The sequence below is a fragment of the Sciurus carolinensis genome, chromosome 3 (genome assembly GCF_902686445.1).
Source record: "Sciurus carolinensis chromosome 3, mSciCar1.2, whole genome shotgun sequence".
In the NCBI taxonomy this organism is placed as follows: domain Eukaryota; kingdom Metazoa; phylum Chordata; class Mammalia; order Rodentia; family Sciuridae; genus Sciurus; species Sciurus carolinensis.
This window is the reverse complement of record NC_062215.1, coordinates 43,329,074-43,355,852: the sequence shown is the minus strand read 5'-3', so window position 1 is coordinate 43,355,852 and position 26,779 is coordinate 43,329,074. Positions and strand designations below refer to the sequence as shown.

At 36.8% G+C, this 26,779-nt stretch overlaps 1 protein-coding gene and 1 non-coding gene across 10 annotated transcripts in view; one reads left to right on the top strand and one right to left on the bottom strand.

Moving 5' to 3' along the window:
- Window positions 1-26,779, bottom strand: part of Specc1 (sperm antigen with calponin homology and coiled-coil domains 1) — a 265,322-nt gene that overhangs the window by 131,862 nt on the left and 106,681 nt on the right. The window lies entirely within an intron of this gene.
- On the top strand, window positions 18,627-18,700 carry Trnam-cau (transfer RNA methionine (anticodon CAU)). The gene has a single exon. It is a non-coding gene; the product is annotated as a tRNA-Met (tRNA).

Below are 26,779 nucleotides of genomic sequence, written 5' to 3'. Positions count from 1 at the left end.
AAATCGTATCTTCCTTTCTTTTTTTGCAGAATGAAAAATTAATTTTGCTCACACTCCACTTGCTCAGCAACTTGGGTTAGAATTTTAAACACTTGCAAATCTACATCCTCCTCTTCCCCAAATATTCATGCTGTACCACAACCACCATGAACAGTGCTCCAGAATGAGGGGGACAATAAAGCTTCTGAACAAAAGACCCCTAACACTCAGAAGGGGGCTCCAGCCTGGAGAGGACACAGTGACTGCTCTGTGTTGGGCTGCAGGCTAGATGCGGGAGGACACAAAGCTGCAGTGTTTGTGAGAAGAGATAATGGTATGGTCTGACCAGCTTCGTGCAGGCAACCCACACAGCTGGCTACAGTTAGTCATCTCCAGAAGAAGCCAAAATGGCTCTGGAAGGGCAGCCCCCAACGTGCAAAAGTTTGAAAAGTGCAAAGCAGGCAGGGACATCTAATTTCCACTGAAAGCAAAGTGGCCAGAGGAATGCCTGGCCCCAGAATTCACTCAGCACACAGCATTAGCCTCCCTGCCCACTGTGTGGGCCAAATGAAATCCTCATTGCCCAACTTGAGAGCTTGGCACTTCTGAAGAGAAATCTCCCAGCATTGTGGGAAAAGAAAGCCCACGGTCTCCAGGCAGCAAACACTAAGAATGAGTTGTTGTTGAGGGCAATGGAGCTTTAGTGAATGAAAGATCTGCCTCTCCACGTGCAGCCTTGTTTTCGGAGAGATGGGAAAAAGTTCAGGTTTGTGGAGGCTCGATGCAAGTTAGAACCACCTAGTCTAGATCACAACAGAACTCTGACTCCTAAAAATACTACATCTGGCTTATCTGAAGCTCTGCCAGAGACCACTAAGAAACATTCAAGTTCCACCATTAAAAAATATTAAATTCATCTGAGAATTAGATGGAATGGATCCACTGAAACCTACTTATTCTAATTAATATTGCTTTCTGGGGGTATGATTTTTAAATTACCATGAGTCAAAACATAAAAAAACTTTTTAAGGAATCACCTACATTTCTTAAATGAGGGTTTACTATGGAGGAACTAATAAGGGGGATAGGGCTGAGAATCAAACCCAGAGCCCTGTGTATACTAGGCAAAAGTTCTACCACTGAGCTAAATCCTCAATCCAGTGCTTTGTTTTCAAAGTATATATGTATACAAAAATCAGCTGGCAAAATTATTATTTTTTGAGGCAGAGTCTTACTATATTTCCCAGGTTGACCTTGAACTCCTGAACTCAAGCCATCCTCCTGTCTCATCTTCCTGAGCAGCCAAGAATACAGAGATGTGCCACTGTGCCAGGTTTTTTGCCAAAGTATTATTATCATCATTTTACAGATCAGTAAACTGAGGCTTCACAATTTGCCTCAGGGTCACATAATAAGTAAAACTTCTGATAGCTAAGGAATTATAAAATCATTTCAGAACTAGAAGAAACAGAAATCATGTACCCCAATTTTTCATACAAAATAGTATCAATGGCATCCAATTTCTGCTGCTATTTACTAAATTTCCATGTTCCAGTTACTACTGAACATTTTCAGTGAAAGAGAACCCAGCCTTAGTCAAGCCAACATTGAGCAGCCCACATAGTTGGACAATTATCCTTCATGTAAAGCTGAATTTTTCTTCATTAACATGGCACACACTGGTTTTAGATTTTTTTCAGAACATGAACCACAAAGAACAAATTTATTGCTTCTTCAACATTACATGTTTGAGTATTTGAGGGCAACTTTGTTTTCAATACTTTTCTATTCTTTACTCTAAACATTCCTAATTCTTCTCAGTAGGCCTCAGATCCAGAGTTCATTTGTTGAATGAATTGTCTAGAAATCTTTTGACTTATCTATGGCCCTCTGAAACATTACCCAGAATCTCTGAAATGTTGCAGAAATGGTCTCTTTGAGTTAGGAATCTTTGAATTCCAACAGAAACACACAATAAATTTTCAACAATACAAAGAAAAGTGTTTGGCAGATGCAACTGAAAGTCTAGGCCAACTTAAGGCCTGGTTCAAGCAAATGATGTTCTTAGGGTCAATTTCTTTCCATCTCTTGCTCCTGCCTTCCTTCCTAAGTCACCTTCATCAATATAAGCTGTGTGCCCTCATGGCAGCATGATGGCTCGAGCAGCTTGAAGCCTCACATCATACCCCATCAAATGTCCCAACAAATGTCTCTCCAGATCTCATTCTTATGGGGTGTGAGCCATCCTTGACTCACAGAGGCTAAGGTTTCAGTGGTGAGCTACTGAAAGTGGAAAAATGGTGTTATTCAAGAATTCCTAGGAAGAGGAAATGGAAGCTGGAAAGTCAAACAAAACATGTCCAAATGTGGTCTGACCAATGCTGAGTCAGTTCTCTGGTATACTATTCTAGTATAGTAATATAGGAGGTAGAAAATGGTACGAGTCCCCTCTTACCTGCAGAGGATATATTCTAAGACCCCTAGTTGGGTGCTTGAAACCATGGAATAGTTACTGAACACTCTATATGCTGCTTCTTCCTTATACATACATTCCCATGAGTTTATAATTTATAAGTTACACACATAAGAGATTAACAATAACTAATAATAAAACAACTTATGACAATCTACTGTAATAAAAATTGTGTAAATGTGATCTCTCTCCCAAAATCTTATTGTATTACATTCACATATTTTTTGTGATGATGTGAGATGACACAATGCCAACGTGATGAGATAAAGTGAATGATGTAGACATTGTGACATAGTATTAGGCAGCTCTGTAAAGATTTCTTGAACACAAGCACCTTGATACCTTATGATTGATCTGATAACTCAGATACCTACTAAGTGACTAATAGGTGGGCGGTTTATACTGCATGGATATACTGGACAAAAGAATAATTCACATTCCTGATAGGAAGGAGCAAGACAGTGGGAGATTTCATCATACTACTCAGAATAGTGAGCAATTAAAAATTTGTGAAATGTTTCTATCTGGAACTTTGCAGTTAATATTTTTGGACTGCAATTGACTGTGGGTAACTGAAACCATGGAAAACAAAACTGCAGACAAGGGGAACTACTACATGTAAAACCAGTTGAAAACAAACAAATATAGAATATCTTGGGCCCTAGCAGACAATATTAGGCAACAATTTAAAATAAAAATTATATAAAAGGTTTATCATACATTTAGTATTAGCATCTGTAACACTTAAAAGGCAATGTTTAATGGTGGCAGGGCTGGATATCAAAATTTCAAACTTCTGTGATTATTACTAGGCTGGCATTTCTGGATGCAATGGGCAGCTAGGGTGGGCTCTGTCAAGGTTCTTCCAACATGAGCAAATGGACTTTGTCATCACAGTTACTTTTCTGTTCACCCTCATGTTCAGTTCAGAGCAAGATTCCCCTTAACTTCACAGCTGAACAGAGCCATTTATTTTCCCACGATTTAATGGGTCAGGAATTTGGGGGGAGCTTGGTTAGGCTGTTCTCACTTAGATGCTCTCAGGTGGTTGCAGTCTGATATTGACTAGGGTTGTGGTCATCTGAAGACATGGATGGGCTGGGCATCCCAGCTGGTTCACTCACATAGTGTCAGAATGGAGCTCATCTGGGTTGCTGATGGGAGCATCACATGGCAATTTCTCTACCTCGTGGTCTCATAGTAGTGGACTTGTTATACGATAGTTCAGGGCTCCAGAAGCAAGTACTCCTGCAAATAAGGAAAAGCTGCATGGCCTTTCACAGTTGAGCTTTAGAGTCACAGGGAGTTTCTTCTACATTTGTATGACCAGTTGAGGCAGTCCTAGATCTTCCTAGATTCCAGATGCACATTCTTGATGGAAGAATGGTGAAGTCAAACTGTAGAAAAATGTGTGGGAAGGCAGAATCACATCCATCTCTGGAAAATGCCATCTGTCATACCTCAGTAATGTGACAAGACCATCTTATAAAGGCATTCATTGTGTGACTCTATTTCCTAGAATGAAGTCTGCATCACTAAAATGTCCAGACAGGGAAGCCAACATGAATTCTACTGACAACTGTCCAATTCCAAAGACCACTGTGAAGACCTCTCCCTGGTAAGTAAAGGACTCTCAATTTTCTTCACTTTCTGGGGCTAGTTAGACACATTTCTTCACTCTCATATAAAGAAGGGCAAAGGTATGAATAAGAAACATTTTGTTGCTTCACCATTTTCTTCAAGATCTAAGACTGATAAAAATAAGTCCAGCATTTCACCAATGACCTTTGCTTTACCCTCAACTTACTTACTATTTCAAGTTTTAAAATAAGAAAACCAACCTCCTCTTGTGTAGAACCTATACTGCACCCAACATCTTACATGTATTTCTTCAAAATCCTATGCAGTAGGCACTGTTTTATACATATTTCACCAAGATGGAAACTGAGGCAGAGCTAGGTTAGATAATTTATTCAAGATTACATACCTTGAGCTAGGATTCAATTCCAGGAAATGTGGGCTCCAAAGTTCATACAAGAAACCACTAAATTCCCAATCCCCTGCATATGGAAATAATATATGCCCTTTCTAAAAGGAAAATAACCAAAATCCTATGCCAGCCTGTGATAATCATTAGGAACATGTTGATACAAACATGGCTGGTTTTGATTGGGATCATAGAATACACATAAAGCTGTCAACATCCCTTTGTGAACTATATTTTATCATTCTGGAATACGTTCCAGTTATAACTTTCAAGGACAATGTAATAGATCTAATTTGATCTTTTTTAATGATATTAAAAAATTTACTATTATATTAGTATATATACTAATTGTAGTCCTATGTGCTATAATTTATTTTAAAAATTCCTATTTTAGGGACATTCAGATTATCCAAAGACTTGAGCCACAATGAAAAAGGACTATATTTAGCAAATTTTCCCTAAATTCACTACATATATATGTACAGGTACATTTATTTCTAGTGGACAGAATCCCTGCATTCCTCAAAAGCAATATATATTTTCAATCACAATAGCTAAGGCCAGATTGCTTTCCAAAAAAGATTGCAATCATTTACACAATACTAACAATGTATAGAAATAGTTGTCTCTCTGTACCCTCACCAACACAGGAAGTTACTGTTTGATGGGTGAAAAATGCTTTCGTTTGCCTTGCATTTCTAAGATTATTACTAGTATTGAATATTTTTTTTTCTTTTTCCTTTTTTGTTTATGCAAGTTGAGTTGCTCATTACCCTATTGCCTACTGACCCCCACTACCACCTATTTTGGCATTTAGGGATTTTTTATTTATTTATAGGTATACAACATGTATTCAGGTTATTTTACAATATTTTCCCCAGGGTGTTACATTTACCCAAGTAGAGGCTACTTGTATCCCAGAATTTCTTCTTTATTTAACACTTAAGTTAATTTTAACAGATATATAAAAACAAAATTGTACATATTAATAATACAATAACATGATATTTCAATACGTGCATACACCTGTAATGTTTAAATTTGGTTAAATATATCTATCTCCTCAAACAAATATCATTTCTTTATCATGAAAACTTTCAATATACTTTCTCCTAACTTTCTGAAATGCACAGTTCATTATTATTAACTATATCTATCCTAAAATAGTACAAGTTTCTTTTTTTCTTCCTGAATAACATGATTTACAGTTGAACAAGTGGTTCCCAAAGAACATTTTAGCCTCTTTTGAAGCTGCGTGTGACCAGGTGACTCAATCCAGTCAAATGAATGAAGCTTTCCTGAAGGTGCTTCTTAACAGACATTTCCTTTATTCTCTCTCTTTCCTCTCCTCCATCTTTGGCCTGAAATTATACCACCTTGAACCAGAGATCAAGGTTTCACATGGTGGAGCTAGATATCACCAGGAGCCACAGTTGGGTACTGCTGAGAGTCACACCAGCCCTGGATCAATACCCGGTTCTATGTGAGAAATAAATGTGTCTTGTTTAAGCCACATTATTTTAGGGGTTTTGTTGCTTGCAGTAAAATTTAGTCCTAATATTGTGACTCTTAAAGGGTGATACTCCTTTCCCAGTAAGAGCAAAAAACAAAACAAATTATGCTTTTTGACCAACTTGAGTAAACTTACATTGCTGCAGTCAAATCCCTACTTCACATTTATGTATTTTTATGTACATTTATATATTCATTATAAAATACATAAATATTACATATACCATATTTATATATTTACATATACATATTTAAGTCACATTATGTAACATATATTTATTTAGAATAAATAATACCTTGCTTATATTTTGAGAAAATTTTTATCCAAATTCATCACATGCATGTTCTACATCTGTGTCTTCATCATGGCTAGAATTACTTTTAAGTTATCTATTCCAATTTGCAAAAAAAACTTGCAAAAAAGTGTTCATGATTTGGCACTGTTTGAATCCAGGGACAGTATGATGTTATCACTGAAATTTTTATGCTAAGTCACAAATACATATTTACATGGCATTATATCAGTTTTGAAAAAAAAAATGCTTCCCATTGGTACATATTTATGATCTCACTTACTATAGTCTTAATTTTTCAAAGCCTCAATTCAACATTAACTAACACTTAACTACGAGGTCATATCCCAGAGAATAAATACTAGATTTATTTTAAATTAGTCTCTCTTGGGGGCTGGAATTGTGGCTCAGTGGTAGAGCGCTTGCCTGGAATGTGTGAGGCCCTGGGTTTGATACTTAGCACCACATTTAAATAAATAAAATAAAAGATTCACTGACAACTAAAAAAACATATGTGAGTGTGTGTGTGTGTATATGTATATATATATAAATTGGTCTCTCTAAACCAACTCTTGTCAAGGCAGTCTCTCTCTCTCTCTCTAAAACTCTGAAGTTAAATCACATGGAAGTTATTTCAGTCTGTCTACCCTAAATGTTACTTTATTAAAATTAACAGGTCCAGTTTTTTAAAAAAACACTTTTTTGAAAGACCTGAATATAAAAGGGGCTTCCTTTCTTTATAATTACAAAATCTTGGGGGGAATTAGCCTCACTTCTAATATTTGGGAAGGACTGATAATTTTATAATATTAAATCTGCCCATCCTAGAAAACTGTGTAGTTTCTTTATTATTTCAGGTATTGTTTTAGGAACCACAAGGAGATTTAACACTTTTCACCTTATATCCTATAACTTTATAGTTAAAATTATTTCCAGATATCTTATATTCTGGATTTTCGCTTCCAGTTATTGGTAGTACAGGCTGCACATCCCTTTTCCAAAATTCTGAAATCTGAAATGTTCCAAAATCCAAAATGGATTTCAGATTAAAGATGCTCAAACAGTAGAATCTACTCATGCATTACAAAATCTGAAATCTGAATCACTTCTGGTCCCAAGCATTTTGGAAAAGGGATACTCAAACTGTATAGAAAAAATGTTGTGGTTATGCTATATTTATCTTTTTATATAACACAAAATCTTACTCTTAGGTCAAATTTGTTTTTTTTCCCTTTTTTCAATATTTAAACAAAAATGTTTTTGCCATATAGCATCAGTATCAAAATAATAATAAAAGTGATAATACTTCAGGTTTTATATTTTTTCTAGGACCAGTTTTGTGAATTTATATTTTGACAGAAAAATGCCAATTTCCTCGAGTTTTTCCTATGTATTGTAACTGATTTTATTATTTCTTCCATACCTGTAAATAGACCTTTACCTGTTTATATATATATATATATATATTTTTTTTTTTTAATGATACTTGGGATTGAACCCAGGAGCACACTATCATTAAGCTACATCCCCACCCCTTTTTATTTTTTATTTTGAGACAGGGTCTCACTAAGTTACTGAGGCTAGCCTCAAACTTGCAATCCTCCTGCCTCCGCACTTCAAGTAGCTGGAACTACAGATATGCACCACTATGCCTGGCTACTTTTTGCTTTTTCAAATAGTGTTTGCTCTTAATTACCTTCTTATTTAAATAGAAAACTCACTTCAGCTTTTATCATTATTTAGTTTTCTCCTTTGTTCTTTTGTCTAGTTTCATAAGTTAAATATTTCACTCATACATTTTCAGTCCATTTTTTCTTACACTAAAAGCACCTATAATTTAAAACTTCCTGATCATAACTTCAGTGCTATTTTACAGATTTTGCTTCAAAACTCACCTCTTTCTATCTATTGCTAGATGATTTATAATTTCTAGTGGACCTTTTTTTGGTGCAATAGGTTATTTAAGAAGGGTATCTCTTGGGCTGGGGCTGGGCACTTGCCTAGCATGTGTGAGACAATGGGTTTGATCCTTAGCACAACATAAAAATAAACAAAATAAAGGCATTCTGTTCATCTATAACTACAAAAATTAAAGAAAAAAAGAAGGGTATCCTCTTAATTTCAAGGTAGTTTTTTTAAAAATCATTTTTATTCTTACTACTAATTTCACTGGATTAAGATCAGAGGTTACTGTGTATAAAATCATAATTTCTATATTTTACTTTGTTTTCAGAGATAAAGTAATGATCACTTTCTGTAAACACTTGCTTGACATGGGAAGAATGTATTTCCTGCTCCATATATTTATTAAGTATACTGTTTATAACCTTTATATTTTTTGTTTCTTTCATAGGTTGAAAACTGGCAGCCTCCAAGCTACAGACATGCTTTGTTTGTCTGGCAAATGGCTTTAAAATGTATGAATCCCAATGCCTCTAGGCAAGGCATGCATTATCCAGTTCACTGTGCAGTTCCCATCATCCCTAAGGTCTTCTCCCTAATTCACATATTCATGCTACCCACTGGCCCCTTTGGGCATCCAAAGGTAGTCTAGTCCTGCCAAATTAGAAAATACACACATTATTAACATCATCTAGTGTAATATGCTTTTAAATGAATTCTTCTCTTATACCTAGTTTTCGTTGTACACATTTTACTGCATAGAGGTTGAAGACAGTTAAATATTTTTGTCTTTTATCAATACCATATCCTTTGTCCTATTCAACACTTTTATTCTTGATTTAGCTTTGTATAATGCTAATATTGCTAATCTTTGATTTTCAGTAGGTGAATTTAGCTTAGACTACGTACTGTAGTACAGTTTATTTGACATTATTGCTTCCACCTTATTTTGTTTGCTGTTTGTTCACTTTTATTTCATCACATATCCTTTCCTCACTTTTGCCAATTTGACATTGCTTCCCTCTCTTTCTTTCTTTCTCTCTCTCTCTCTCTCTCTCTCTCTCTCTCTCTCTCTCTCTTTCTTTCCTGCTTAGCCCTCAGTAGCATCTTAAAACACTGTTACTTTGGAAATACAGTTTGAGCATCCCTAATCTGAAAATCCAAAATCTGAAATGCTCCAAAAAGCACTCAAAAAATTCCAGTCTTTTGATTTTTTCAGATTAGGAATACTCAAGTTATACTGTTATCTATATTGTCAGTGGTTATCTACCATTCCTAACAGTCTTAACCAAACTTTAAGTTAAGTAACAATGTCTCAACAATAAGATCACTCAACAATAAGGATGGAATTTTTAGAGAAATTTTATATCTGAATGCCTTGGCTATTTCCAACCCTAATCCTGGGTTGTACTGAGGTAGCCTACAATTTTTAGTTCTAGGCTATGTCCTGAATTTTCCTAGGTGGTCATATCCTTCTTCTAAAGAATCCGTCTCACTTACACTTATGTATCTTCAATCAAATTAATATTTTCCATTTATGTATAGTATGTGTGATTTATGCAGACAATGTTTCCTGCTGCAAGATTGCCTGCTTGCCACTGTTTCTTATATTCTTAATCTTCCTCTATATTTGTATTCTGATCCAATCACCAGCATTTAATTGGATGTTTGATTATCTGTTCAAACAGGAAACAAATCTTCCATGTCTAAAAAGATCCTCCTTTTGCTCTGATTCATAGAATGGTAACTTTAAAAAAAAATTTATTTGTAAATGGACAATTATTTATTTATTTTTATGTGATGCTGAGGATCAAACCCAGTGCCTCACACGTGCTAGGCAAGCGCTCTACCACTGAGCTACGACCCCAGCCCTAGAATGGTATCTTGACAGGAATATTTAATATCTGACATTCTTTCTGACTAACTTTTGAACCTTTCTTTCCTATGCTTAAGGATTTCCCCTCCTTACTATTATCTGTGGAAGGCAGAGTCCACCGCCCACCAAATAAGCTGAAAATGCCAGTTTCTGGCCTTCCTGCTTGAGAGTAGGAGGGTCAATTGACTTTTCCATTATTTATACTCAACCTGGACTTTGATTTAGGAACTAATTTTGCAAAGCAAGGGCTATGATGGGAAATGTAATTGTGGTTGCAGCAACGTCAAGATCCTGGCCAAGTAGAGGCCAAGGTTCTCTCTGTGGACATCAGTGCTGGCCATATGTGGCATAAGCTACACTCTATGCTCAGGGACACTGCAGCAGCATACCCCCTGCACCAATTCTGAGTGAGATTTGCAGAATGTTTCTGGCTGCAGAGCCTCCCAGACTAGCTTGCTAGCCTTTCTGATAATTCCATGGCCATTCAATATCCTTCGAATTTTAATTTTTCTTCCAAAATAAACCCAAATCAGCTTCTGTGGTCTAAAATTAGAACTCAGACTCTTTTGGCTGATATAGAAGATTTACATTATATTTCTTGAGACTCTTTACTCCCAATGGACTGTATTCCACTGTCAAGTGAATGAGAATACCATGCTAATTCTCCTCAAAATAGACCTATCTTCTCCCTTAAAGTGGGACACACCATTTCTTTGCTAAATATGGGTTTGGTCCTCTGTATCCAAATTCTCATACAAAGGAAGACATGGAAGTTTCCATTATAGAACCCTGGTATGCATGAACTGGCACCTTTCCTGGACATGGGGAGTACCTCTATCTGGTCTAATGCCTCTGAGAATAATCAAAGAAGAACTCCTTCCTCAAGGAAATACTTAAAAACTTGAATACAGGTTATGGATCACTATTATTTAAAACAGAGAAAATACTGGACCCAACAAAAGGTTAAATAAATTATTGTAATACATAAAGAAGTAAATAAATGCTAAAAAATTTGGAGATATCTAATTACATGTTATGATACATTGTTAAATAAAAATGAATTTGAATCCACAGTATGATTTCAACTGTGTAAAAGTGTGTGTGCATCTGTGTGTGCAATGGAAATATACACAGAAATGTCAATAGTCATCATCTCTGAGAAGCAGGATTATGAATGATTTTGTTTTCGTGATACATTTTTTAGTTTCTTCATTTTATATAAATGAGCATGTACTACCTACATAATCAGAAAAAAATAAAAATAAAAACCCAGCAAAGTCATTTCCCTGATTCCCCTTTCATCATAATCAGTTCTTTTTTTTTTTTTTTTTGGTGCTGGGGATCGAACCCAGGGCCTTGTGCGTGCAAGGTAAGCACTCTACCGACTGAGCTATCTCCCCAGCCCCACCATAATCAATTCTAAACCCTTTATTATGACACAGTTTAGTCTCAAACAATATATTTCTTTATCTAACCTCCCACCCTTGCCCCTTACACCCTATGTCCTGGCAACATCAAAGATCTAACTATTCCTCAAAATTGCTGGATTACTTCACAACTTACTTCTTGGCAAGAGCTGTTCCTACTACCCCACCCAGCAAACACCTCCTCATCCTTTGATACTTAGCTCCATGTCCCTCTTCTGTGCAAAGACTTTCCCAATGCCACAAAGAATCAATAACTCTTCTGTCCAAGTTCCACATCTCTTTGCTTAGAGTGCCAATGTGGCAGTACCACCTACACTATGCTATAACCATGTTTATAGATCCTCCTCCCTGCAGAAGACTAAATAATGGCTCTCAACAACGTCCACATCCTAATCCCTGGAAACTGTAATTTATGTTACTTTGCACAGCAGAGTGATTTTGCAGATGTTAGAAAAGGATCTTGAGATGGAGAGATTATCCTGTAATAGCTGGTGGGCTTGAGTATTTACAAGGATCTTAGTATAGGAAATCAGGAAAATCAGAGACAAAAGAAAAAAAAAAAAAGCAAATGTGATAACAGAACCAGAGGTTGGGGTGAGATACAATGAAGATGGAGGAAGGGACCATAATCCAAGGAATGAGCACAGCCTCTAGAAGCTGGGAAAAGCAAGGAAATGAATTTTCCCCTGAAGCCTCCTGAAGGACTATGGCCCTGCTAACATCTTGACCTTAGACTTCTAACCCACTGTACTGCCAGAGAACAAATCAGTGTTCAAAGCAACTAAATTTGATAATTTGTTACAGTAGTGATAGGAAACTAATACACTCCCTTGCTATAGTAAGTGCACCTTAGGGCAGGCAACAGAGGGACACAGAATCATGAAGCAGCACTGTGTAAACATTTAGTGAGAAATGAAATGTTGCCCAGATCAAAGAAAATGACTGAAAGATGTAGGAAAATAAGGAAGAGGGGGAACAAAAAGAGAAGGAGGGGGTTAATATTTATTGTGACTTCAACATTTAGTTTATTTAACATTTACTAACATTTGTTGAAAGTCTATTAACTCATGTCATTCAAAGAAACCCTATTATCCCTATTTTACAGAAAAGGAAAATAAAGTAAGAAATTAAATAGCTAGCCTGTAATCCCAGTTAGTAAATAGGAAACTTAAGATAAGAATCCAGGAATTCTGACTCCAGAACCCATGCTGTTAACCTGTAATAAAAAAATCATGTACACAGGGATTTGGAGGAATTTTTGCACTTATAATGCAAAATTATATATCGTTTAAAATGAACTGAATTTATTTTTAAAAGGCTCTTGATTCAATGTGCTATGTTCAGTGCAGTTCTAATTCTTGAGTAGTCAAGAATTCACACTAGGATTCAAATCCTATGGCATGATGCAGAAGGGAAAATCCAGAGCCTGGGAATGATGCACTGGGACCTGTTCTTCCTGTGCACCCAATCCACCTTCCCACCCTCAACTTGGAGAGACCTGGAGACTGCTCTCTGCAGCAAGAACCTGAACTGGATATTGGTTAGAGAAGCCCTAGTAAAGCATCCATTCACTGGAGTTCTTTTCCTTAGTTAGGAATGTGGTGGGAGGAGTTATGTAAAAGTCAGACAGTGGCACTCAATCAATGCCCAAGAGCAACACAGTCATGGTAACAAAATTCAGCATGACTGTATGGTAAACAAGCCTTTAGAAAGTCTACCTTCCATATTTTCAGAAAGATTGGAAAGGAGATGACATTCACTTAAAAAGAAAATATGATCTCAGGAAACACTAAAGGCCCATATGTTAAAGGCTTAGTCCCCGTAGCACTACTGGGAAGTGGTAGAGTTTTTAAGTGGAGCTTAGTGGGGCTAGTGGAAGGCTTTAAGTCATTGGAGTCATGCCCTTGAAGGGGTCTGAGAGACCCAAGTCTCCTACTCCTTCTGGCATGACTGGCATCCCAGTCATGAGGTGAGGAGCTTTGCTTTGCCATGTTTTCCCCACCATAATGTGCTAACTTGTCACGGATCGAAAAACAATGGGACCAACTGGTCATGGACTGAAATCTCTAGAACTGTGGGTCAAAATAAACATTTTTTCTCTATTAGTTGATTATCTCAGGCATTTCTTATAGTGACAAAAAGTTGACTAACACAATATGCAAAGCACTGACTATCAGCAACACTGAATACGATGGGATATTTGCTCATTCTGTCTAAAAGAACACTGAGATGAAAATTTTTAAGATTTAAGAGACATGGAAGAAGACTGAGAAGATCCAATATAAGTATAATAGGAAGCATAAAAAATTAAAAATAATGGGAGAAAACTAACTTGAGATAAAGTGTTAAGAGATTTAAAAGGGATCACCAATGACCAGGCAAAAAAGAATGAAAAGGGATTCACACCAAGACATATATCAAATAAATGTCTGAGTTCTAAGTACTGTGCTGGTTTAGAGCAAGTGCACTCTGAGTAGAGGAGGTGAGTGGTTTTGATGGTACTAGAGCCAGTAGCCTAGGGATGACTAGATCCTCTCTGAAGGTCTGCCTTCACCACCATGGGGCTTTAGACAGAAGGTAGGCTCATGGTGAACAAATCATAGTGAAGACAAAGGAGCACTTTCTTGACAACTGGCCAGTCAAGGTTGAGCTGAAGAAGACAAGGATGATTCAGGCCTTCAAGAGGCCTCTGACCCAAACTCACTACTCTGCAAGGCAAGCTATAACCTGGCCTTCCCACCCTACTACAGGCACAAAGGAGGTAGGAAGAGGGCCTGGGGAAACAGGCCCTGACGAGGTCCACAGAAAGGAGAAGAAAATGAGTCAGGCCCTATCCCTGACCATCTAAGCCAGCTCAGCCATGGAACTAATCCCCCAAGAGTCAGTAATTTAAAGAAGAAAATACTGAGTGTTTATTTGTTTTCAGGATATTGAAATACCCCCTTGCAGCTGGAATTCATAAAGGAAATGAAGGAAAATACTTCTGGAAAAGGCAGGTTCTCCCTTAAACACCCCAACCCCATGCCATTTGGCTAATGGGGAAGGTAGAGAGATGTGACCACCTGGTTTCAATTTGGGACACTGTGAAGGACCATCTTAACTCGATGCTCTTTGGGATAGAAGAAGCCACTGTGGCAACTGTATCCCACTTTGCCCCAGTCCACTTCCTTTATCCCTCATTTTTATTATTTCTGAAGGTATCCCCTATAAACACACACCTGGGTCTTAAGGCCTATTTCCCCAGGAAGCAACCAAGATAATCAACTACTACCTCATTGTATATTTATAGTCCATGAACTTAATTTTAAAATTTATTTTATTTAAAAGCATCTTTTTTTAAAATTAAAATTAAATTCCTGGGTTAGTCTTTCATTTATTTATTTATTTGGCATTGCCTCCTACTTGCCAGGCACATTCTCTACCACTGAACTATACCTCCAGTTCTTGTTTTATTTTTTAAAATCAGGGGCCAAAAATTCAATTGCCTAAAGAACCAGATAAGCAATAAATATCTGTGAAGGGCAAAATAAAAACAAAGGGAATAGCAGGAACTGTGACATGTAGCGAATAAAATATTTTCAGGCCCAATAAAATATTCTTATTCAAAAAACTCTAAAGCTTTCTATAAGACAAATGAGCTTTGCCAATTTGTGTCATCTAGGCTATTCTTTTACAAATAAACAATCAGCGTACAAACAATTTGCATTCAGTATTGTTCATTCACCTTTATAGCAAGCATCTTATGATGTTTGGATATAATTCTGACAATTATAGTTTAAAATAGCAGTGTGCCTATTATCTAATGAACCCAACCACCATAATTACTTCATCATTCCCCTTATGGTAAGAGGGCTAAAATGCTGGGAGGTCACCCAGTCATGTTTGTGATAGCATTAGATAAGGGTGTTTATTGAATGTCTCCCATAATCACTTGTGAGCCTAGATTAATTTCTCTAAATTTAGTTTTAAAGCACTGTTCCTCATACATACACAATAAGCTTGACAGTTTTGTAAATAAAAGTGACCAGGACTTTCTCAAAGATAATACAACCATCATAATATTGCACAAATATTTTGAAATCTGGAAAGAACCTTCTTTGGAATAATGGTCAAAGCTGACCATTTTACCTAAATATGAAATAAAACAGAAACCTTTAGGTCAGTTAATAGTCTGCATTCTTTTCATGCCAGGGCAAAGGTTACACTTGTATTTTAGTTATTGTTTCCCTTTGTTTCCCAGACTTATGCAGCCTTATTTGGAAGTTTCCCTTTTTGGTCAGCAATTGGGGAAAAAATCTACTCTGTAGAAATTCAAAATGCTTTATAGTGTGAACTCTCCAGAGCATACAATATAATTCATACTTAAAAAGTTGGGAGGGTCTTCATGGATGCAGATATAGTTTAGGTTCTCACTTTACCAATTTGCAAAACCATCAATGTCAAGAAAGGAGGAGAGGGCTAGGGAGACAGCTCAGTGGTAGAGTGCTTGCCTTGCAAGCGCAAGGCCGTGAGTTTGATCCCCAGCACCACAAAAAAAAAAAAAAAAAAAAAAAAAAAAAAAAAAATGTTAAGAAAGGAGGAGAAATGAGCCCAAAGTGTCTCTCTGGATCCAGGGTTTTAATAGCCCAACCTATCACCTAGGGAAAACAGTTTGTTTATTCAATGTAATTCATTTATAATCAAGCCTCACCAGAAGTCTCTCCCTGTATTGGCCCTCTTCAAGCTAATCCATACTCCATCTCATTTTTCAAACACTAAACTTTAAGTCTACAGTCTTGAGAGGTAAGCAGACAAAAATTCTTCCAGGGATGATATCCACAATAACACTGGTAAGCTTCCTGTAAATCCAAGACTACAGAACAGAACTCTTCCATCGTTCTTCCTCCTTTTCTCCTCACTTCAGCTCACCGTTCTCCTCATATCTTTCTCACATCCCTTCTCAGCCTCCCAGCAGCTAGTTCCCTATTCCTTCTCACTTTTTAGGCATGAGTTCTCATGTGGAAAGAAGTCTGAATTTCCCTCCTCACAATTTCTGGGTAGGTCCCACCAAGCTCCAGGGGCTACTCAGCAGCCACAGCAAGCAAAGAAACTCTCTCCTGAGAAAGAAGAGGAAAGATTTACTTGGGAGATAACCTGAGAGTTGAGACTGAAAGGAAGAGAAGTAGGATGGTGTAATTTTTCTTCCAAATTATCTTCCAAATTGGAACACTTTTGAGAATAAAACTAGTAAAAGTTCAGTGGGACTCTCCTGAGTAAATTGGGGCTTATGGTCAACCTATGGAGGGGTTCACAGATATAGCTGTAAAGCAACATGAGGAAAGGTGCAAGAGCTCCAGGGTGAAGAGCAGGGCATGCTTCTAGGAACAGAGGGGGAGGTCTATGGCAGGGGAACAGCACCCCAAACTGCAATTAGAAAAACAATTCAGCTACCTGAGATTATGCCAACCCAGGTACAGAAAGAGATCTCTAGCAAAGCTAAAAATGTCTGTACCTTAACCTTTGCATCTTTTTATTAATAGGAGAAGCAGTAACTAGTCTGTCCACAGTTCTGGCAGGTTTGTTCTGGTTTCGAGGCATGCAGGAACAGATCAGAGGCAGCAGAGGAGGAGGAGGTTAAAAATGCTGACGAGCATATGACCACAGTGTGTGGACTGACCCCAGCAACAAGACGTCCCCAGAGCACACCCAGAATCAGGCTGGTAACGAATTAACATTAATGGTGGTGATCCAAGTGATGAGATGATGAGAAAATAGTAAATGGAAAAGGGATGCCTAATATACTTTAGTTTGTACCTGAAATGGTTGGCATAAGGTTCTGGATACCAAATTTATTATACAAAAAAGGTCATTTTAATGTATAGTTTATATCTAAAATTTAATCATTGCTTCAATTACAGTTACTGCTCTTTCTTATTCTCCTACGATTACTGATTGAAAATCCCAACCAAAACATAAAACACAAGAGTAGAATGCCAGAGAAACTTAGGGTATCAGGGAAGTGATGAGGGACACACACACACACACACACACACACACAGAAACACAAAAGTAAACACACACACACACAGACACACACCTTCTCACAAAACTTTGACTGCTTGCAAAAGAGACCATTTTACCACAGTTTGGGTCCAGCTGAGTAAGCATATAATTCCATGTAACTGGCACACTGTAATGTTTTCAGATTGAAGGGAGAGAAAAGAATATAACTATAAACAGATAATTTTCATAATAGTTTTATGACCACTATGAATAGGCTCTTTGTTTATCTGTTTACAGATCAGGAGGTTAGACTGCTGATAATCTGACCTTCCAAGAGATGTTTTTACTTCCCCCCTTAATTTGGTTGCTGGTGTTAGAAAAGCAGGACCCATTAGATAAAGGAGATAAATTATTTGGCAGATTACACAATGGGGATTTTCAAGAGCTTTGGAGATTGTTGGCATGAGTTTTTACTGGGTATAGTTTCAGGTCAAAATTTATGACTTTACATTTCTAGGTTTATCAGAAGCCCTAACTGTAACACTTGTCCACAACAAAGTTTAATTTGGGACAAATAGTTGGAAATAAGAGAAAGATCAAGGAGAAAAGACTAATTTTTCTGAACAGAGCAAGGATTAAAAAAGAAAATGAGCTGAGAAAGGATTGTGGTAAAAGAATATCTATGAATAGATATGAGTTTTGAAAGACCAGGGAAATAGGGATCCTCTGACAGGGATGAAAGGAGACAAGGTAGGCAAGTTCCCTGTGCTGACCTCCTCCCAGAGAGTCCTCTTGGCCCAGGACCATGAGTTATCTTTGTAGTGCTGTGGAAGAAAAACTCTTCTATGCACAAGCTCGTCTGAAGTTCATAAAATTAAAATATTTGTTTAATCCCAGTTTTAAATACTTGACCATATACATTAATTTAAAAATAATAAACCTACTCTCCCCTGAGAATTCAAATTTTTCCTGGGAACATGAAGATTAGCTGCCTTCAGTTCATCAGAAACCTACTTCATGCTAAGAACTCTTCAGAGTCAGGGGCTACAAAGATGACAAAGACAAGAATTCGGGGCTGGGGAGATAGCTCAGCTGGTAGAGTGCTTGCCTTGCAAGCACAAGGCCCTGAGTTCGATCCCCAGTACCGCAAAAAAAAAAAAAAAAAAAAAAAGACAAGAATTCAACATCCAAGGGCTGGGGGTGTAGCTCAGTTGGTAGAGTGCTTGCCTCATAAGCATAAGGCCCTGGGTTCAATCCCCAGCACTGCAAAAAAAAAAAAAAAAAGAAAAGAAAAAAAAATTTCAACATCCAAGGGAAGGCAGATGCCAGAGAGGACCTTTGGAAGTTGGTGGACAAACAGGATGAAGAAGAGGGAAAGAGAGGCTGGGGGTTGGTTGGAGGACTGTTCTGGAAGAAGTGTTTTGTCATGTGATAGCAAAATCTTCATAAGGACACACTGAGTCTTTCAAAATTCTCAAAATTTTCATGCTGCTTCTATGGTATTACATGGGTTGATGTGATCTGACTGGAACCATATAATTTTTTTTTTTTAAGTGAAACAATTCAACAGACTAGATCTAGTCAGGCAATATACCCAAATACTTTTCTGAGTTAGGATGTTTAAATGTCTAAAAACATAAAATCATAGAATGTTAAAGTTAGCAGGAAACTTAGAGCTAACCTTGCACATGCGCGCGCGCGCACACACACACACACACACACTCATATTTTTTACATAAGGCAACAAGGTACCAACAAAAACATGTTGTTAATTAACTTTTCATGTTAAAAAAAAATTCCAAAGAGAGGATTTAGAAAAATCTGATTTAAAATTCGTTATAAGGTAAAAATATTTTTCAAATCAATCAAACCATTATATCCAAAAAGAAAAATCCTGAGATTGGGATGGATGTCTAAAAAGCATTTTACAAAATTCAGCAAATATTTATGATTTTTTTTTTTCCCGGTGCTGGGGAGGAACCCAGGACCTTGTGCATGGTAAATATGTACTCAACCACTGATCTATACTTTCAGACTCTATTTCTGATTTTTAAAAACCAGAATAATGAAGGATAACTCCTTCATATAACAGATGATATCTATCTCATCTCTCTAGTTTATATGCTTCTGAGAATTTATGGTTTATCATAGAGGGCTTGCACCTTTCTTATTTATCCCCCAGGTTTTATACATTTTGTTTATTCTGTGACTATGACCGTTCTATCCCCACCCCCACACCCCCATCCCCACATGGGGTATTGAACCCAGGGCCTCACGAACGCTAAGCATGTACTCTACTAGGACCTATATCCCCAGTCCCCAAATGTAACCTTTAAATAAGGCAATCATTATTAATAAATCATTCATTGTTTATTCCTGATTACTACTAACATAAAAGAAAACCACTGTTATATATACATTCACATATGTAAATACATATATATGCATACTGCTTCATATTTGAATATGTATATTCATTTCCAAGATGGTTATCTTACGGAATTCTCCTTAGTTCTATGTTTTTTAAAACATCTTTTTTTGGGGGTGGGGGGGGTACAGAGGTTGAACTCAGGGGAACTCAACCACTGAGCCACATCCCCAGTCCTACTTTGGATTTTATTTAGAGACAGGGTCTGACCAAGTTGCTTAGTGCTTCGCTTTTGCTGAGGCTAGCTTTGAACTTGTGATCCTCCTGTCTCAGCCTCCCGAGCAGTTGGGATTACAGGCATGTGTCACTCAGCCCCACTCAAAAGATCTTAACTACTTTAGATAGTATATCTGAAAACAACACTGCACAGTCCTACCAGGGTACCACTGTTTTGTTTCAGACTTTTATGGGTATGTTTTTAGTTTCTTGTTAAGCTGCTTTAAGACCATTTTAGTTATTATCTTAAGAAATGATTCATGCCATTCCAATAGGAATTAAATGTTTATGAGGTAGATGTTAAATTTTATTAAATTATTGACATACATAGTAAAATATCTCATTAAATTTACTTATTTTGCAAATCCTACTTATATGATAATATTATTGCACTCTTGCAATAAGCCAGTTTTTAACTGACGGTGTAATATTTTATTAAATCTAAGGTATAAATTTGGCTTATATTCTAGTTAGAGCTCATACTTCCACATTAGTAAGAATGTGCTACTATAGACTATTGTAGTTTTATCTACTTCATTCTTTAACCATCTACTTCTATATTTTTTAATTCTAGTGCTTATTTTAATGTTCTTTAACATTTATTCAACAAATATTTACTAAGTGCCATCCATGGGCTAGGGAAAGAGAAAAAGTGAAATAGACAAAGTTATAACTTACTGCATTAATTTCTTCCCTTCTTAAAAACTTTCTTGCCTTTTTTTTTTTTTTGAGATAGGGTCTTGTCATATGGCCCAAGTTGGCCTCCATCCTGCCTTAGCCTCTCCCAAAGAAGTAGAACTCGGACAACTCGGACATGGTACTACCATGCCTGGCCTATTTTTTATTTTCTAATGCTTTTTGTATACTTCATTTATTTACATTCTCTCTTAATAATATAAGCTTTCAGAAGAATGAAATTTTTTATTATTTGTGGTCTTATTAGTATTTCATATTATTTTTCTAAATGATTTATAAATACAGGATTCAGTTCCTACTGAGTCAAAATATTAAAATAGTTAAGTTTTTAAAATTTCAGTTTTTATTATTTACAGTTTATTGATTATGATCACAGAGTAACCAGTAAAATTTCCCTTAGAAGACTACAATGAGTCTATATATGAGACTATAGTGAGGTTTTCTTTTTGGCCTTAATGAGTAGATAAATGTTTTAACCATTCCATGAACATTCTGAAAAAATGGTTTGTGTACAACACATGGTTAAATTCTCCCATTCTACTTGTGAGTGTTCCCATGTATTTCTAATAGATTTTGCTTTCATTACTGCCAGTGTTTTGCTATTTCGTGTACCAGATTTTGTAACTGCTACTTTTTCTTCTTGGATTATAATTTTACTAACATAAAATGTCCTGTCTCATTTGAGGTACTCAGGTTGTGTGTGTCTTCAACTGATCGTTTCTATTGTTTCAGTGAAGTGACCTTGTAAATTAAACAAAGCCTAGATAGACATCCACAGTTAGATCATGTTTGTTTTATTATCAAAAAAGATACTTTAGATAGTATCTTTTACCTATGACTTGCAGAAATGGGGCATTAAGATACAGAAAGTATAAGAAAAACAGCCAGTGTTCTATCAAGTCAAAGATCTTTGTAGTTAGGTAGAAAAATATTTACATATTTTAAATGCAAAAGAAGTGCAAACTCTAATCAAGTAGTATGCCCATATGAGTGTGGGGTGTGGGGGGGGAGTTTTTCAGGTTCCTATCAGGAGTGATAAGAATTAAGTAAAATATAACTTGATTCCAAAGTACACTGGCATTATAGCCACCTCCTTGTTTAAGTTTTGAAATCCATGCTATAGAAAGACTACAAAGATTTTGAACTTAGGAATCTATACCTAGTCAAACTATCAATAAAGGGTGAGGGCAATACAGATCAGGACAAGGTTGAGGAAATTTGTCATTCACAGACTGTCCTTGAATATGCTCAAACCAAATATGTTTAAGAATATGTTCGACCAAAACAAAAGGGGCTCAAGTTGATATCATCTGATGCCTAAGGAATCAATCCTTGGCCCTGCCTGAGATGTCTGTTTAAAAATCTCAGCCAACTGTGATGGCAATCCTAAAAATTATATGAAAAGAAATCCCAATATTATTTGGAATAAAATGTTCATGCAGTCAGGCATAGTGGTGCTAACAGGTAATCCCAGCAACTTGGGAGACTGAGGCAGGAGGATTCCAAGTTCAAGGTCAGCCTTTGCAACTCATCAAGACCCTGTCTCACAGTAAAAAATAAAGGACTGGGGATACAGCTCAGTGATAAAGCACCCAGTTCAATCCCCACTGCCACAAATAATTAAATAAGTAAATAAAAGTCATATAAACATCTTTTAATCATGGAAGGATTTAGAACAAGCAGAGAAATAGTTTAGAAGAATCAAACAAATAGTTAACACTAAGCTGCATTTTAGAATTGTATTTTTAATGTTTAAGAGAATTGGATCTATTAAAGAGTTACAGGTCAACCTTATGATTCCACTCTAATGTGTAATTAAGTAATTAGTGATTTTAATCTGGAAGTGTGCATTTACAGATTACATATGTAAAAAGAGAATGCATAAGTGTTTTGGAATACGTATGAGGACCCAAGAATCACTATGCGGATTAGAAAAATTATTAAATTTATAAAACTTAAAAAACTGAAATTGTTAGATTTTAACAGGAACCTAGCCATATTAATACACATAATTTAAAATGCTTAAAATGTTAGTGAAGTTTACATGTTGAACTGAGGATTAATCAAAGATCCCCTTAAAACTGATTATTAAATTTTATTGAATTTATAAATAGAATATCACAATGATGAACTCAAAAGCTTAAATTGGTTTTTTATTATTCACTTTAACTGACTTAAGTTTTTAAATCAAGTAGTACCTGAAAAAGCATATTAATGAACAGTTTAACCCATTCATATTTATTACAGCAACAGATACACTTGATCTTACTCATCTTTTTAAAATATGTGTTATCACTGATTTTTTTAATGTAGACACTTTCATTTTTAATAAAAAAAGGTGCATTTTCCAAAGTATGTCTCTAAGAACACTGTGAAATTCTTTTATGGAATAAAATATACTTGAGAAAAATGCATACTATACTCTCCTCTTAGTGGATATTAAAAACACTCTGACAAATCCATGAAATTGAAAACTAATGACAACAGAAGACAGTAATTCCTCTGCCATCTGACCAACCCTCCACCACCTGAATTCCACCACTAGCCTTGTCACACTAACAATATATTTAGAAAATTTACATATGACTTGCAGAAATGGGGCATGAGAGGAATAGATAGCAGCAAAATGCACTTACTCCTCAACTTTTATAGTGAGGGTCAGTAGAGAGCCTTGGAAGCTAATAAATCAAGAATCCATAAAAACATAGCATATTATGTAGAATTATAGAGATAACCACCACAGCTTTGAAATGCACAAATAAGATGAATTATGGATGAACAGAGGGATTAAAAAAATGAATGAATACAGCAAAACATTATTTATCATTATTCATAGAATCCAAGTGTTTAGTATTTTCAGATTAAAATTTTTAAAATGAAATATTGACACAAATGTGGTAGAGAATGATCATCAAAGAGACAGTCAGTGTTCACCACCATCCATGCTATCTTCTGCTTGACACATTGCAGACACCTTCCAGTCACTTGGCGTCCTGGTAGGGCTGTGTGACTGAGTTTGGACTGTGGAATGTGGGTAGAACTGGCATGTACCAAATCCAGGCCTGACCCCTAAAGCCTCCTGCAGGATCATCCAAGCACTCTCTGCTCTCCTGACTGCAGGCAGATAAATGGCAATCCAGGAGCCATATGATGAATACAAAGATGAACATCCACCAGCCTGAGTTTTTAACAACCATCAATAATTCTCCTAAAGGCACCCAACTTACAGCAGACTGCGAAAGGAGGGATAAATAAACTTTTCTGTCTAAACTGGCTATTTAGGGAATTCATCTGTAACCACAGCTATTACTACCTATAATACAGAGTGCAATTTGAGGAGGTAGTATAGATAGAAATTATTACTTAAAAGTATCATTTGTATTTATCTTTTAAATGCATACATACAAATTTAAAACAAGTAGTCTGAAGACTGTCAACCAGTACTGGGACTAGGGAAAGGCTTCTAAGTTCAGTTTCTAAGGGATCCTTCAGCCTACTGGGCACCTTTGCTTGAATACAAACAGGAAAAACTGCAAAACAGACCCCTTCCTCTGAGTTTATACCCCCAATCAGGCCCACTCATCCCTTTACCCAGATGTCTTTTCTTTTAATATATATTTTTTAGTTGTAGATGGACACAATACCTTTATTTTATTTATTTATCTTTACGTGGTGCTAAGGATCAAACCCAGGGCCTTACATGTGCGAGGCAAGCACTCTACCTCTGAACTAAACCCCAGCCCTATCCAGATGCCTTTGAGTAGTGTACAGACTACACAACCATGTTCAGCAGCCCTGACAATGCAAGAACTGAAAATCTGGTTGGAAACAAGGTTGTTAACTGGGAACTTCTGGGAAGTAAGAGATATGATCTTCAGCATGCAGTTCTGTTTCTAGCTGCCCTTACACATGAATTCTCTCAAGTCTTTTACTTGATCCATTTTTCTTACCCATCCTGCAATATCACGATACATCATAACAACCCAACTCAGAAGATTGCAGATACCACCAAAGATGAACTCTGTTTGCCACCACAGCAAATCCACAGGCTGGAAAAGAAGTAACTGTTAAAAACATGCCTCCAGCCTGGACACACCCCAAAGTGGGCAAGGAAGAGAAGACCAGGAAGAGACAGTACACTCCAGCACTCTGAAGCCTGCAGAAGGAGCCTGAGAGGAGAATTTTACCTCATTTATTTTTTATTTATTTATTTTGAGATGGGGGTCTCACTATGTCACCCAGGCTATAGTCCAACTCCTTGACTCGGTCTCCCAAGTAACTAGGACTAGAGGTGTGTGCCATCAGGGCCACCTTCATTTACCCTTTAAAAAGACCTTCTCTATCCAAACATCTGAGGTCCTACAGATACCTGTAATCCTAAAATTCTGACTGACCGCTCACAAAGTACAGATTCTAATCCAATGTACCAACTGCCAGTTGAGGTACCCCATCCTGTCCCAGTCCCCATGGTAAAGCAGAGTGAAAATACATTCATCTTTAACAAACTCTACTTTCCAGAATCTCACTGATACATTTCACCATAGCAAAAAGAGACTAGTTAAAATTATGCTCATCCTTTCAGTCAAATGCCCATCATTGAAAGTCTTTACCAAGATTTCCTAATCAAGTATCTTTAACTTGCAACAAATCAGACTGAGTTCCTATTCTGAAATTATATACTCTGAAAACTACAAACACAAAAAAAGTCATTAACATAAAAATACCTTGGATTTCCTATTCAGAGTGCTTTAAAATGTAAGGTCACTTAGAAATTGAACACAAAGATCCAAAAAACTCAAAAGCATTGACAAGAATGACAGTCTTTTTACAATTTTAACTCACAGGAAATAATAAACAGGGTTTTTCACAATTCTCGGGCACTAATTAGAGGTGTTTTGAAAATGTTACATATCCTTTACCTAATAATTTACCAACAGGGCTTACCCAAGCTTCTTTGCACAGAAAAACCAATATATTGTTCTTATTTTATGTATATTGGTTATTCTGAACAGAGAAGCTTGGACAAATATTGTGTAACTAAAGACTTCTATGTAATCTATGCAGTAAACCCACCCCTAACATTTTTCTTGACAGTGTTTCTGTGTAGTTATTAAAGTTTTCAGTCCTGGCTACTGTACAAGTCCAACATGCCACAAGTACCAGGGAGGCACCCACCTTTGCCCAGTCCCAGGAATATGGTCAAAATAAGCAGTTCAAGGACTGAGAAGTAAATGAAGAGCAATAGACTGAGGCTGAGACAACCAAGGTTTTAATCATAACACTGCTCCCAAATCAAGGGATAAATCATTTGGACAAATCACTTCACCTCAGAGCCTCAATTTCCTCGTTCAAATTAAAAATTAAAAATTACTCCTCTGAAAAAAATTTAATAGTTTTGACTGGTCACCTGCCACCAAAGGACTCCAGCATTAGGTCAATTACCTCTTTCCAATGACCTAGGATGCCATTTAAATCCATTGACTTCCCGTGACATACAGAAACGTTCTGTTTAGTTTTCAAACGCAATCCGTGGTTATCAGCATCTAACTCTGTGCGGGAGTCCAGGATGATGGACCAGAAGATGAAATCTAGAGCCCAGCTGCCTCTACAACAAGCTCACTTCATTTCTGAGGAAATAAAAATTTGATAAGCTGGAGAAGTTCTGCATCCCAAAATAAGGACAGATCACGTTGGGTAAGAAACAGTCACAATCAAGCCCTTGGTCTGAGTATGAGTAACAAATCAGCTGACGGGGTCGCCACCTTCCGCGGGACTTCAGAAAGTGTGTGATATGCAAATGATGCACTGCAAAACGGACAATAAGCCAGAAAACCACTGCCAAGTCACACTTTTCGTCGCAAATGCCCAGAAAGTCTGCGAGAACTGCCTACACCGCATAGGTGACAAGAAGGGTCAAAGGGGTTACACCGTGAAGACTGCACGAAGACCCTTCCTCGACCCCTTCACGGGCCCGGCCTGAGAGCTCCTTCCCGCTCCACTCTGAGTCC